Here is a 12549-nt window from a genome sequence, read left to right as displayed (position 1 = left end):
GAGGTGAGACAAGGTGGGATCCATAGGAACTTCTGCACAGAGCCTAACTGCACAGTTGTGGACTGGATTCTTGAGGAAGGACCATCCTCAAGGCTCTCTCCACAAAAATGCAGGGTGCAGACTAGCCTACATGCATATTGCTGGTACATGTGTTGGGCTCAGCACAGGTGAATGCCAGGTGAATGTGTGACGCTAAGGGGCAAGAACAGAAAGCGTGTTCTTCATCCATTCCTATATGCACAAAGATTCCTTATCCATCAGATGTGGTTGATGGAGCAGGGCTATTATTGGACGCTTTGGAGAAAAAGGAAGTGTGGCGTTTGCCCTCCTAGGTGTGTGACATCATACTGAGTTCATAAGGAAAGGGTTAACTAAGTGTAATATGACTAACCAATAGGAAGCCAAGGGGAGGAGTTAGAGTTAGAGTTGTTAATAAGTCAGTCTGGAGTTAGAGAAGGGAGAGGGAGGATAAGTCTGTGGGTTGGGCTAGTCTGATGTGAGAGAGTGAGAGAAACTGTTAAGTTGAGATAATCAGTCAGAAAGTATTAGGAAGGTATAGGCCGATAAAGAAACTAAGGATAAGAAATTGACAAGAAAATTAACTGAGAAACCCTAAACTTGTTAATACTTATATAATAAACTTGTTTATTTGATTTAATTTTAACAACTGTCTGGACTCAGTGTGTACCTGAGAGTAACGGGTTGGTGGCAGTGGGGAAGTGAGCACAGTGGTGGCACAGGGATCAATAGACCGTCAAACGTCCAGGGACCCTGTGTGATCGCCACAAGAAGGTTTTCTTTTCTTTTCTTTTTTTGTTTTTATATATAAACAAATGCCACTTGGAAGGATCAGCCATGAATCCCATGCCTCAGAAATCCATTCTGAAAAGTCAAGGTCTTCTTTTTCTGATTGCAGTTACTGTTTCAAAGTGAGGCAGTGCAGAAGGAAGATCGTGATGTTGCCATAGTACTGCAGATCATCTTTACTCCATTGCAGAGCTTTTGAAATGGATACTTGTTTTGCTCAGAAAGATCATTGGAAACAACTGGAGAGGTTGCTCAACCAGAGCTGATTCTGCATGTGGAACTATAGGGATCCTTTGCACCCATCGCAGCCAGGATCCAAAGGGGCTGCATATTTAGCCCTGCCAGGCATTGTGCAGCTCCTCTCAGCCTCTCATGTTTTTAAGGAATAACTTTAGAAGGGAGGCACTTTTCCCATCTGTGTTGGTGCCCCATATAATTGAGAACTCCATTCAGTCCCCCCCCCTTCAATTCTGTGCATCCATGTACCCCCTATGCATTCATGGGAACTTGAAACAGTGGAGTCCCACAAGAATTACAAAAGCGGCAGGTCCATTACTAGGACGCCACATGCCACTAAATGTCTGTGCCTGCACAAAAGCACCAAGGACACTGATAAAGGCAACATATTTGACATGGTGCAAATTGCAGCCTTCTCACAGAAGCAAAGGATGCTGATTGATAGACTGAGACCATGTGTCCAGCTCTGTCAGTATCATCTACAGTGGTACCTTGATTTACAAACTTAATCCGTTCCTGAAGTCCGTTCTTAAACCAAAGCCGTTCTTAAACCGAGGCGCACTTTCCCTAATGAGGCCTCCCACCGCCGGTGCCCTTCCACCATTCGGCTTCCATTTGTAGACTGAGATAAAGTTCACAAACCAGAACATTACTTCCGGTTTTGCGTAGTTCGTAAACTGAATACAGTGGTACCTCAGGTTACAGATGCTTCAGGTTACAGACTCCTCTAACCCAGAAATAGTACCTCAGGTTAAAAACTTTACCTCAGGATGAGAACAGAAATCATGCGGTGGCGGGGTGGCGGCAGCGGGAGGCCCCATTAGCTAAAGTGGTGCTTCAGGTTAAGAACAGTTTCAGGTTAAGAACGGACCTCCAGAACGAATCAAGGTACCACTGTAGTTTGTTAACAGGGCTGTTTGTAAACCGAGGTACCACTGTACACCAGTGGTTCCCAATTAGCTAAGTACTGCAAATGCCCTGTTTTTCAAAAGCCAAGCCATTGACTTTTCATGGAATCTTAGAATTGGAAGGGACCCCAAGGGTGATCTGGTCCAACACCTTGGAATGCAGGAATCTCAGCTAAAGCATCCATGACAGATGGATGTTCACCCAACCTCTGCTTAAAAAACCTCCAAGGAAGGAGAGTCCACCACCTCCCAAGGGAGTCTGTTCCACTGCTGAACAGCTCTTACTGTCAGAAAGTTCTTCCCGATGTTTAGTCAGAATCTCCTTTCTTGTAACTTGAAGCCATTGCCTCGAGTCCTACCCTCCAGAGCAGAAGGTATTTTGATATCTCCATGGTAGTTTTTTTATGTGAAGGGTGACATGGCCGCAGACTTCCTGGGGAACCAGCAATTGGGAACCACTGATCTATACTGACTGGCCAAGGCTTGCAAGATTTCAGATAGGATGGAACCTGGACCTTCTTCAGGCAATGCCTGCTCCCTACTATTGAGCCTCTTCCCTTTCCCCTACACTTCCGATGGATTGTTGGGCATGGTTGGGAGGGTTTCCTCCTTGCTGTGCAGGTCAAAGGGCTCTAGGCACTGACGGACAGCACTGGAGACGTATTAGCATCAGCAAGCTTTTATGGCTGGGGGCAGACAAAGGAAAATCACCTCATCGTCCACGTTGGGAGTTTGGTTTGGCGCTCACGGTTATATATATATAAAAGGAACCGTCCCCTATTAAAGATACCTATGTCGATGGTTCCCATGGGATTACTCACATTACAGTGAAGCCTCATATGGTGCTTGGAATTAGGGATGCATAATGCATGAACAGACAGAGAGAAACACAAGGCGAGGTCAGTGAAGTGAAAAGCTATAAAATAGCTTTAGAATTTAGGTACTTGGGATCGCGGGGAAGAAAATTCTATCGCCACCCAGGCCTATTCCTTCCACGCTGCTAACAGAGGGCAGCCGTTGGAAACAAAGTCTTATTATCCCGAGCAACAGACAAGTCTATTTTATTTTATTTTATTTTATTTGGATGTAGAATCTGTCATCTCTGCCAGGCAACGAACAACATCTAGGAATACTCCTTCCTGCAAAGTACAGTGGTGTATTTTGGCTTCTATCTCTGCAGACATGATATAACAAGCAGGGGCTGCCAGTAATTCACCCAGTGAAGCTGAGCAGTGGAAGATTCAGGTCAGTTTAAGGCAGTGCTTTTTATTTTTTCTTTCTAGAAAAATAAGTGCTGGTACTCAGGGGGTGAAATCAGGCTTTATTTCACCCTGGTCAAAGACCCAATTTGGTATCCACAATGCATATTTGCACACATACACATGCAGACTGGGAGCCTCAATGGCGGCCCTCTGCAGGTTTCACCTGGGGCAAAAAACCTGGCTAACCCTCCTGTAGCTACGGCTCTGTGGTACTCACCATGGAGTTGTTACCGTAAGTGCCACACTTTTTAACAACAAAAAAGAGGTGCTGGTACTGCATACCCTCGAGTACCCCCTAAAAAAAGCAGCACTGTTTTTTTTCCACACAGCACACAGTTAGTCAGTGGAATTTGCTGCGCCAAGATGTGGTGATGGCCACAAACCTAAGTGGTATTAAAAGAGAGTTAGATAAATTCATGATGAATGAGGCTCGCAATGGCTATTTGTCATGATGGCTTTATGGCCCCTCCAGGATCAGAGGTAAACTGCCTCTGAACACCAGTTGCTGAGGAATAACAGGCTGGAAAGGGGCCTTGTTTGTGAACTTCCCATAGGCATCTGTGGGGCTAGATAGGCCTTTGGTCTGAACCAGCAGGGCTTTCATACTTTTATGTTTTTATGATCCTGTGCCCAGTCACCGAGTTACAGCCTGTCTCTCTAATACACACGTTTGTTCATACAAGAAACACAGACTCAAACACAGAAACACAAAAGCAGATTCACGCATGGTCTCACATGGAAACAGACTCAAAGCTAAAGTCTTTCCACGAGCCCAAATCCATCATAGCTCCTACCAGAGTTGTCCATTGGCAGAGAGGCTTATGTTGGCCAGCTTGACACGGGTAGCTTCCAGAGGGCAATTCTCAGTTTTTGCAAATCATCGAAGCTTGCACACTGGCTAGCTGTCCTGTAAACCAGTCATTTGTACAGGAACTTCCAAAGCTCTAATTTCTCAAGCATGCCTATGATGATGAGCAACTCCCCTTTATTTCTAATGTGGTAGTCAGGCAACCACATGGTTGAAGCCATTTTGAAATGGCCTGAAATGACAATTATACTTTCTTTTTCGGTTTTGAAATCTACGTGATCTAAATTTTATTTTTTTGGTAATGTTGAATTTATTCTGTGTTTACCAAACTGTTGATTTTTGTCATTTTTTAATTTTCTGACATGCTCTGTATTTTGTCTAAACTGAGCTTTTCCCACCACCAAATTCTCTTTTGCTTACTGGTGAAAACTGATTTTTTTCAACTGGAACTCACCAGAACTCAGTTCAGGCGCCTCTCAGGTGGCTCCATTGCCATTATAAGAGAACAAAGGGAGGACAGATGGTGAGTTTTGGCACATCTATACTTATACCTATATCTATCTATATCTGTATCTATATCTACTTAGACTGTACAAGTCTAAGTGACTGGGGGGAAATCAGTTTAGGCCCTGTCTTACACAGGAATCAACTCCAGTTCCAAAGCACAAAGTTTGGGGTGAAAGGCAGCTATGCAGCCCCTTGGTCCAAAACAACGATAATAAATTGGCACAGATTACTTGCAAGCTCTTGAAATTTAGGTAGGGTTTCAGAGCTGTGGGAGGTTGGCTTGACCTCTCACTCTTTTATTGCTTTGCCCAACATTCCCAATTTTTACCCTCACTTCTCAGCAGGCAGAACGGCAGCTCAGAAATAGATGCCAGATGTTCATAAAATGCACATCACCGATACTATATTTTGCTAGCACTCACCCTTGCTTAACCAAGGCCATCAAGCTTTTGCCCTTGCATCAGCCCTGAGGATGCTTGGATTCTGGCAAACCTCAAGAGGGTATGGGGAGCAGGGGCGAAATGAAGCCAATGCCCACTGCAGTTGACGTCTTGATCATTTTGGAACAAACTCTTCCTGTGTCCATAGCAAAACTATGGAACTCTCAGGCAAGGCTGTGATGGTGACCAGCTTGGATGGCTTTAGACAACTTGGATGGATTAGACATGGATAATTCATGGAGCACAAGGCTACCCAAGGGCTACTAGCCACAATGGCTCTGTCCCACCGAAATTATCAGAGAGACATCATGCCTCTGAATGTCAATTTCTAGGAATTGCATGTGAGCAGATTGCTGGTGTGTTCATACCCAGCTTCCCAGCTTCTGGCAGTCATCTGATTGGCTACCATGAGAACAGGATGCTGAATTAGATGGACCCTTGGCCTGATCCAGCAGCCTTGACTTACATTCTTATGTTCACAATCACTGCACAGCTGCCACACCCGCAGCTGTGACTCTCATTTTATTTCTGCTGCGCACTGAAGAACTCAGTTGCAATTTGCCTTCTGTGGCATAATGTCAGATGCAGGAAACAAACAGATTTCCGAGGTTTATTTAAACAATACGAGGAAGCCATCACTGTTGATTGTTTAACAAACTGCACAGGGTTGAGATGCCACCTACAAGTTATGCCCAACGGTCCGCCCAACGAAGCCATGCGTTCAGCTCTTTGTACACAGCTCGCTTCAGATTTTCTGACGTTCACTGCAGTCGATTTCTCCTGCTAGGAAAGCTGGCAGATGGCTGTTAAGCAAATGATTGACTTTCAAGCTAAATCTCCCCACTCACAAAAGTCAACAGAGGGGAAGGGTTCTCCATGGGATTTCTTGCCCATGATGGAATTAGGATGGAGCATGGACTGAGGTGAGCAGCCAAGATGATAAAGTGTCTGTGAACAAAGTCTTATGACAAACAGTTGAGGGTATGTTTAGCCTGCAGAAGAGGAGACTGAGAGGTGATATGATGGCCATCTTCAAATATCTAAAGGGCTGCCACATGGAAGATGGAGCAAGCTTCTTTTCTCCTGCTCTGGAGGCCCGGACTTGATTATGTATTTGTTTGTTTGCTTGTTTGTCTTATATACTGGCCTTCATAAACAGATCTCAGGGTGGTTCACAAGACAAAAATACAAGATAAAAGCACAAATAAACAGAAACAAGAAAACAATAGTCCCCCTCCCATAAGCATATTTAAAAGGCTGTAGAATATTTATAATAATATTTTATTTATATCCCGCCCTCCCCAGCCGAAGCCGGGCTCAGAACAGCTAATGACAGTAAAATGATACAAAATTCTAAAATCAGTTCATTATAAAATCAGTTCAAATCAGATTAATGGCAACCATTAGGCTGGAGTTCTGTGAGTTACAAGACAGGAGATCTTCTGCTGCTATGTAACTTTTCTTCTTCCTCTTCTTCTTCTTCTTCTTCTTCTTCTTCTTCTTCTTCTTCTTCTTCTTCTTCTTCTTTTTCAACAGCTTTTTCTGTTAAATACAATCCCTGGGATGCCTTTATACACTTCCAATTTAGAGCAGGTCAAGCTTTTTCTGTGCTGAAACCTTATGCGCTAAACTGATCAGACAGAACTCCCTCAGCATGAGATCATGCCTTTCTTAATGACTGCAACTGACCTAGGCCAGACCATTGAAAAAGGCAGGCTTCAGAACTCCATTCAGAGAACAGCAAGCTATGTTTGAGGAGCTGCGTTTCAGTCTCCCTTGCATTTAGGGCATGCCCCCCTGCTACAAATCTAATATGTCCAGGGACTGTTAGGCAATGCAGGAGTGCCATGTAGAATGCTATGGCTTGGGTGTTCTGAGTCTTGGGCTAGAATATTCTTTTCCCCCTTTCCACTTCCAATTCTGGAAAGAGGGTTGCTGGGTGTCCTACTTTACAGAAGACAGTTCTTTCTTTGAGGGGCTATCTGGCCCAAGGCTGTTTGAAAGATAATAATAATAATTATTCTTATTCTTATTATTTATACCCTGCCCTCCCTGGCCCAAGCAAGGCTCAGGTTGGCTAACAACAGTAAAAATTACAGTAAAAACATAATGGGGGGGGGAACCAATTTAAAATACAGGTTAAAACGCAATTTAAAATGCAGCCTCATTTTAAATGTAGCCCATAGATCAAAACCATAAGGGGAGGAAAACATAAGGGTCAGACTGAGTCCAAACCAAAGGCCAGGTGGAACAGCTCTGTCTTGCAGGCCCTGCGGAAAGATGTCAAGTCCCACAGGGCCCTAGTCTCTTGTGACAGAACGTTCCACCAAGTCGGGGTCAGTACTAAAAAGACCCTGGCCCAAGTTGAGACCAATCTTTTTTTTTTTAATAAGATATTTATTCAAAATTTTCTTAACACAATGTAAAAAACAAACAAAACGACATATAACTTTACAATAATCATACTTTCTTCACTTCATTGGACTTCCTCACGTCTCTCGTTCCTGCGTTCCAAGTTTATCAAACTTTGTCCAGCAATTTATTACCTTGCTTCAATTCTTATTTTATAACTTTCAGATATTATGTCCAATTGTTAAATAAAGACCCTGGCCCAAGTTGAGACCAATCTAACCACCTTGTGTAAGAATGGTGAGCAGCGCCCCTGAATGTATCCATCAGCAGTCAGCACATAGACAGCAGACTGAGCATCCAATCACAGTCTACTCCCACTATGGTGAGATTTACTGCATTTTAAAAATCTTAATTATATCAAGTATCTCTAGATTTGTATCTGTCTATGAAAAAATTATGCAAATCTGTACTCCCTTCTCTGATTATGAATAAATGGCTACCCTGTTTGCAACCCATTTTGATTTGGAAATGGCTACCCTGTTTGCAACCCATTTTGATTTGGATTGAGGCATTTGTTGTTCCATTCCAGGAATCAAAATGTCTTGGGCTAGCCATGTTTGGAAACAGTGCCCTCTGACCCGGAAGTGCTTCCTTTAATCCCAGATGTGGGAGATGAACTCCCTCTACTTGCCCAGTGAAGTTCATCACACTCTGAATCAGTGCAGGTGTGCTCCCCCCCTCACACTTCAAATTTAGGTATAGAATGGGTTGAAATTCATTGAAAATTATTGTTTTGTACAAGTGCTAGCAGTCTGGGTCTGTATGAAGAGATACAAGAGAGGCCTCAATCTATAAACAGAATGAGGGACTGCCCTGTGTCTGCTCTGCTAGATCAAGTAAAAGAATTTGAGAAAGCAGGGTTTCCATAATATATTTAAATTGCTTAACCATTCCAGACCTTGTTCGTTTTAATGGCGTTCTTGCCAAAAAGCATCTAAGGCTGCAATCTTCTGCACACTTGCGTATGGGAACGTTTGCACCATTGAGCACAGTAGTACTTACTTCTGAGTAACCCTGCATGGGATTGCAATGTATAAGATCCAGTTTCTTGGCAAAAGAAGTTGGACCTTTGTTCAAGCTGGAGTCCCTAGTTACACTAGATCAACTCTGAAGAATGGCTTTGTTTGTCAGATACAGAGAAATATGACTGTCCTTTTGCCCAAAACTTCGCCATTGTTTTGCTTAGTAACCACCTGAAATGTTTACATTTGCACACTGCAGTGGTAGTAAAAGGAAATCTTATCTCGTAGCAAAACCAACAAGCTGTTTCAACACAAGAACAATGTCTGCAAAACTGTCATGCCATCTGTGCCTGTAAAATTCCGTCTTTCATAGACACAACATGAAAGCCAAAAAGAGAGAGCAAGAAACAAGAAACACCCTCTGGTTTTTTTGGGTTCTGGAAGACAAAATATTCTGTATTTTGTTCTCCAGTATGCATTTGCTGAATTATGCTGAATTTTGAATTATGGTGCTGGAGGAGACTCTTGAGAGTCCCATGGATTGCAAGAAGATCATACCTCTCCATTCTTAAGGAAATCAGCCCTGAGTGCTCACTGGAAGGACAGATCGTGAAGCTGAGGCTCCAATACTTTGGCCACATCATGAGAAGAGAAGACTCCCTGGAAAAGACCCTGATGTTGGGAAAGATGGAGGGCACAAAGAGGAGGGGACGACAGAGGACAAGATGGTTGGACAGTGCTCTCAAAGCTACCAGCATGAGTTTGACCAAACTGCGGGAGGCAGTGGAAGACAGGAGTGCCTGGTGTGCTCTGGTCCATGGGGTCACGAAGAGTCAGACACGACTAAACAACTAAACAACCACAACAACAACATGCATTTGCTTTCCTAGAAAGTAATATGTAAGTATAGGAAAGAAGAGGAAGGATTCTGTCTTGTCCCAGGGCTGCAGAAGCTGCATCCCTCCAGATGTTGGTGGACCACAACTCCCATCACCTCTAAGCACACACCATGCTGGTTGGGGTTAATGGGAGCTGGAGGTCAACAATATGGAGAGAGTGCCACAGGTTCCCTATCCTTTCTCTACTGCACTATATAGACGACTTACAAAACATTGTATTGAAATGCTGAACTCTTGGCTCAATTTCCAGCCCTTGTGTTGCAAATGAGTCCGGTGGTATTTTGAGTGCCATGGTAGGACAGAAAGGAATAGATCTTCTGTTCATGAGAGCAGCAGTGGAGATTGCAGGGCTGGGGTAGCTGCTTAGATTTTGTAATGCAATTGGTTGCAAGGCTCTGCATCAGTCTTTGCTAGCCTTTCAGATGTTTTGGACCACAGGTCCCATCAGCCCCAGCCAGTATGGCAGTAGGCTACTGGAACTAAAGGGTCAGGATGCTGTCAGTGGTTCCCGGCTGGTTGCCCAGGAAAGTATAAAGACAAGGAAAAGTTTCTTACAGTCCTTTTTTATTTCAGTCTTTACAGAGAGAGGCTATAGAACCCAGCCTCTTGGATAATGGCGTTGTCCTGAGTGAATCTCCACCCCCCGTCTCTCCCACTTCCTCATTCATCTCCTCTACGGGTGCTGCTACATGCCCTCTGTCTTTTGAGTTCTTTGCTCTCCTTCTTTTAAGGCTCCCCAGGTTCTGGGAGATGAAGGGCCTGGAATGCTATCTAGTGACAACATGTCAGCCAGCTGCTGCTCCGGTTCTGCCTCCCCCTCCCCCCCATCATTTCCCAGCTTTCCCCCTCATCTGTCTCTAAGCTGCGAGCTCCCTCAAACCCCTGTTGTAAATCTATACTGTCTTCCTCTTCCTCTTCCCTGGGAGGGTCAGGATGGGGAGGCGGTCTCAACCATTCCTCCTCTGCCCAGTCCCTGACGTAAATGCAGCTGTAGCCCAAAACATCTGGAGGGCAGGAGGCTTCTCTCGCATCCTCTCGATTCAGTTGCCACCACTATTCTGTATCTCCTGAAAACTCACAGGTTCTCGTCAGCCCCCCACCTTCTGCCCTAACTAGCAGGCCATTGGCTGCGGTAGTGGCTCTCAGTCTTTCAGTGGCCATTAGTTATTATGGTTACAGTGCTACCTTGGTTCTCAAACGCAATCCATTCCCGAAGACCGTTCAAGTTCCGAAATGTTCGAAAACCAAAGCACTGTCTGCAAATTCAGTTGAGAAAATTGAAAAACATGCACCATTTGACTTCCAAGGCACATTCGAAAATGGAAGCATTTACTTCTGGGTTTTCGGCATTCGGGTTCCAAAATGTTCGTCAATGGAGACATTCAAGAACCGTGTTACCACTGTATATGTATATGCTAACACCAGGTTCATGGGCAGCATAGTACAGTGGTACCAGTGGCGTAGCGTGGGGTGTGCAGGGGGGCCGGCCGCACCGGGCGCAACATCTGGGGGTTAGGGGGCGCAAATTACTTGCCTTGCCCCGGGTGCTGACAACCCACGCTACGCCACTGAGTGGTACCTCGGGTTAAGAACTTAATTCGTTCTTAACCTGAAACTGTTCTTAACCTGAAGCACCACTTTAGCTAATGGGGCCTCGCGCTGCTGTCATGCCGCCAGAGCACAATTTCTGTTCTCATCCTGAAGCAAAGTTCTTAACCCGAGGTACTATTTCTGGGTTAACAGAGTCTGTAACCTGAAGCATCTGTAAGATGAAGCGTCTGTAACCCGAGGTACCACTATACTTGTTGCTGGGGAGCACCAACAGAAGATGGTTGTTGCCTTCAAGCCCTGCTTATAGAAGGGCACCCCAGAAACACCTGGCTGGCTACTTTGGAAAACAGGATGCTGGACTGGGTGGGTCAGAATCCAGTGGGGCTCTTCTTATGACCCAGACATCTAAAGAGAAGCATGTGCGGTTTGGGGAGTTAAAAGGACTGTCTTCTGTGTCCCAGTACTTTGCTGAGACCTTGGTTGTAGCTAGCATCCTCACTGCTGGTATGGCAAGCATCATTTATCTTGTGCTGAAAACCTACCATTTCACAACAAGAGATATTTTATCCCTCCTTCTTCCCCCTTCGAATGCTCTCAAGCAAATCTGTCTGAGGGATAATAGAGAGCCGTGTGCCCCAGCATAGCGTGACCGGCTCTGAAAAAGATATTTGCCTTGAGAAGTGCTTTTCAGACTTGGCACAGACAAGGAGAAGAGGAAGGCGGTGAGCTCTATGCATTTTGCATGTGATTATATGTTTCCTGAGGTGGAGCTATCCTGCTAGGAACATGAGGCAAACAGATCAGGTGCAAATGAAAGGGAACAGGATTGCCATAAGGTCAATGCTTCATGGGGCCAAAGGGGGGCCCATATGATAGAAATATCATATGAAAAGCTGCCCCTCAGGAAATCCTTCCCCTTATGTAACTATCTAGTTACAAAATGCCCCTTTTGGCATTGAATGAAGGGATGGGGAGAAATTTCGTGACAGTACTCCATATCGGTGAGTACCATCATACAGGTAAAAGGACTGTTTTCACAGTTTCCGTTATTTATTAAATTTATATACCACCCTTCACACGAAGATTACAACAGAAAAACTACAAAACAAGAAAACAAAATACATAATGAAACAAAAACAAACCAATAACCCCCACCCCTTATCATTAAGGATCAGGCAGTAGTATTATACAACAAATAGCTTTATTTAATCAGGCTTTCTTTCATTCCTAACTTTCTCTGACCCTTCTGTGTGTGTGTTCTCTCTCTCTCTCTCTCTCTCTCTCTCTCTCTCTCTCTCTCACGCTGAATCTTTTTCTGGTAGCTGTTCCCTCTCTATGTGACTAAGTGGACTGCTTCCACGTACATTGACACATTTACGTTCCATATTTTGGGATGCTTAAGTAATCACAGAATTGGAGAGTTGGAAGGGATCCTGAGGATTATCTATAGTCCAATCCCCTGCAATGCAGCTGCCCCATACAGGGCTCGAACCTGCAACCAGCACCACGCTTTAACCAACTGAGTTATGCAGGCTGATGAATGGAACCTGGAATTTAATAGAGACGGATTTATACACTTCAGATGCCTGTCTGTGAGGAAGAACAACACACACACACACACACACACACACACACACAGTTAGCTTTTCTAAGTATTACTCAAGTAATCTCCAGCCTTGCCTTTGTCTTCAGGCAAGGTCTTTCTGAATGCTGGAGCCTATAGTCTCAGCTCCCTTGTTTCCAGCAGGCAGGCAGG

Source organism: Podarcis gaigeae, assembly GCF_964106915.1.
Source record: "Podarcis gaigeae genome assembly, chromosome: 2".
Classification (NCBI taxonomy): Eukaryota; Metazoa; Chordata; class Lepidosauria; order Squamata; family Lacertidae; genus Podarcis; species Podarcis gaigeae.
Note: the sequence above shows the minus strand (reverse complement) of the source record.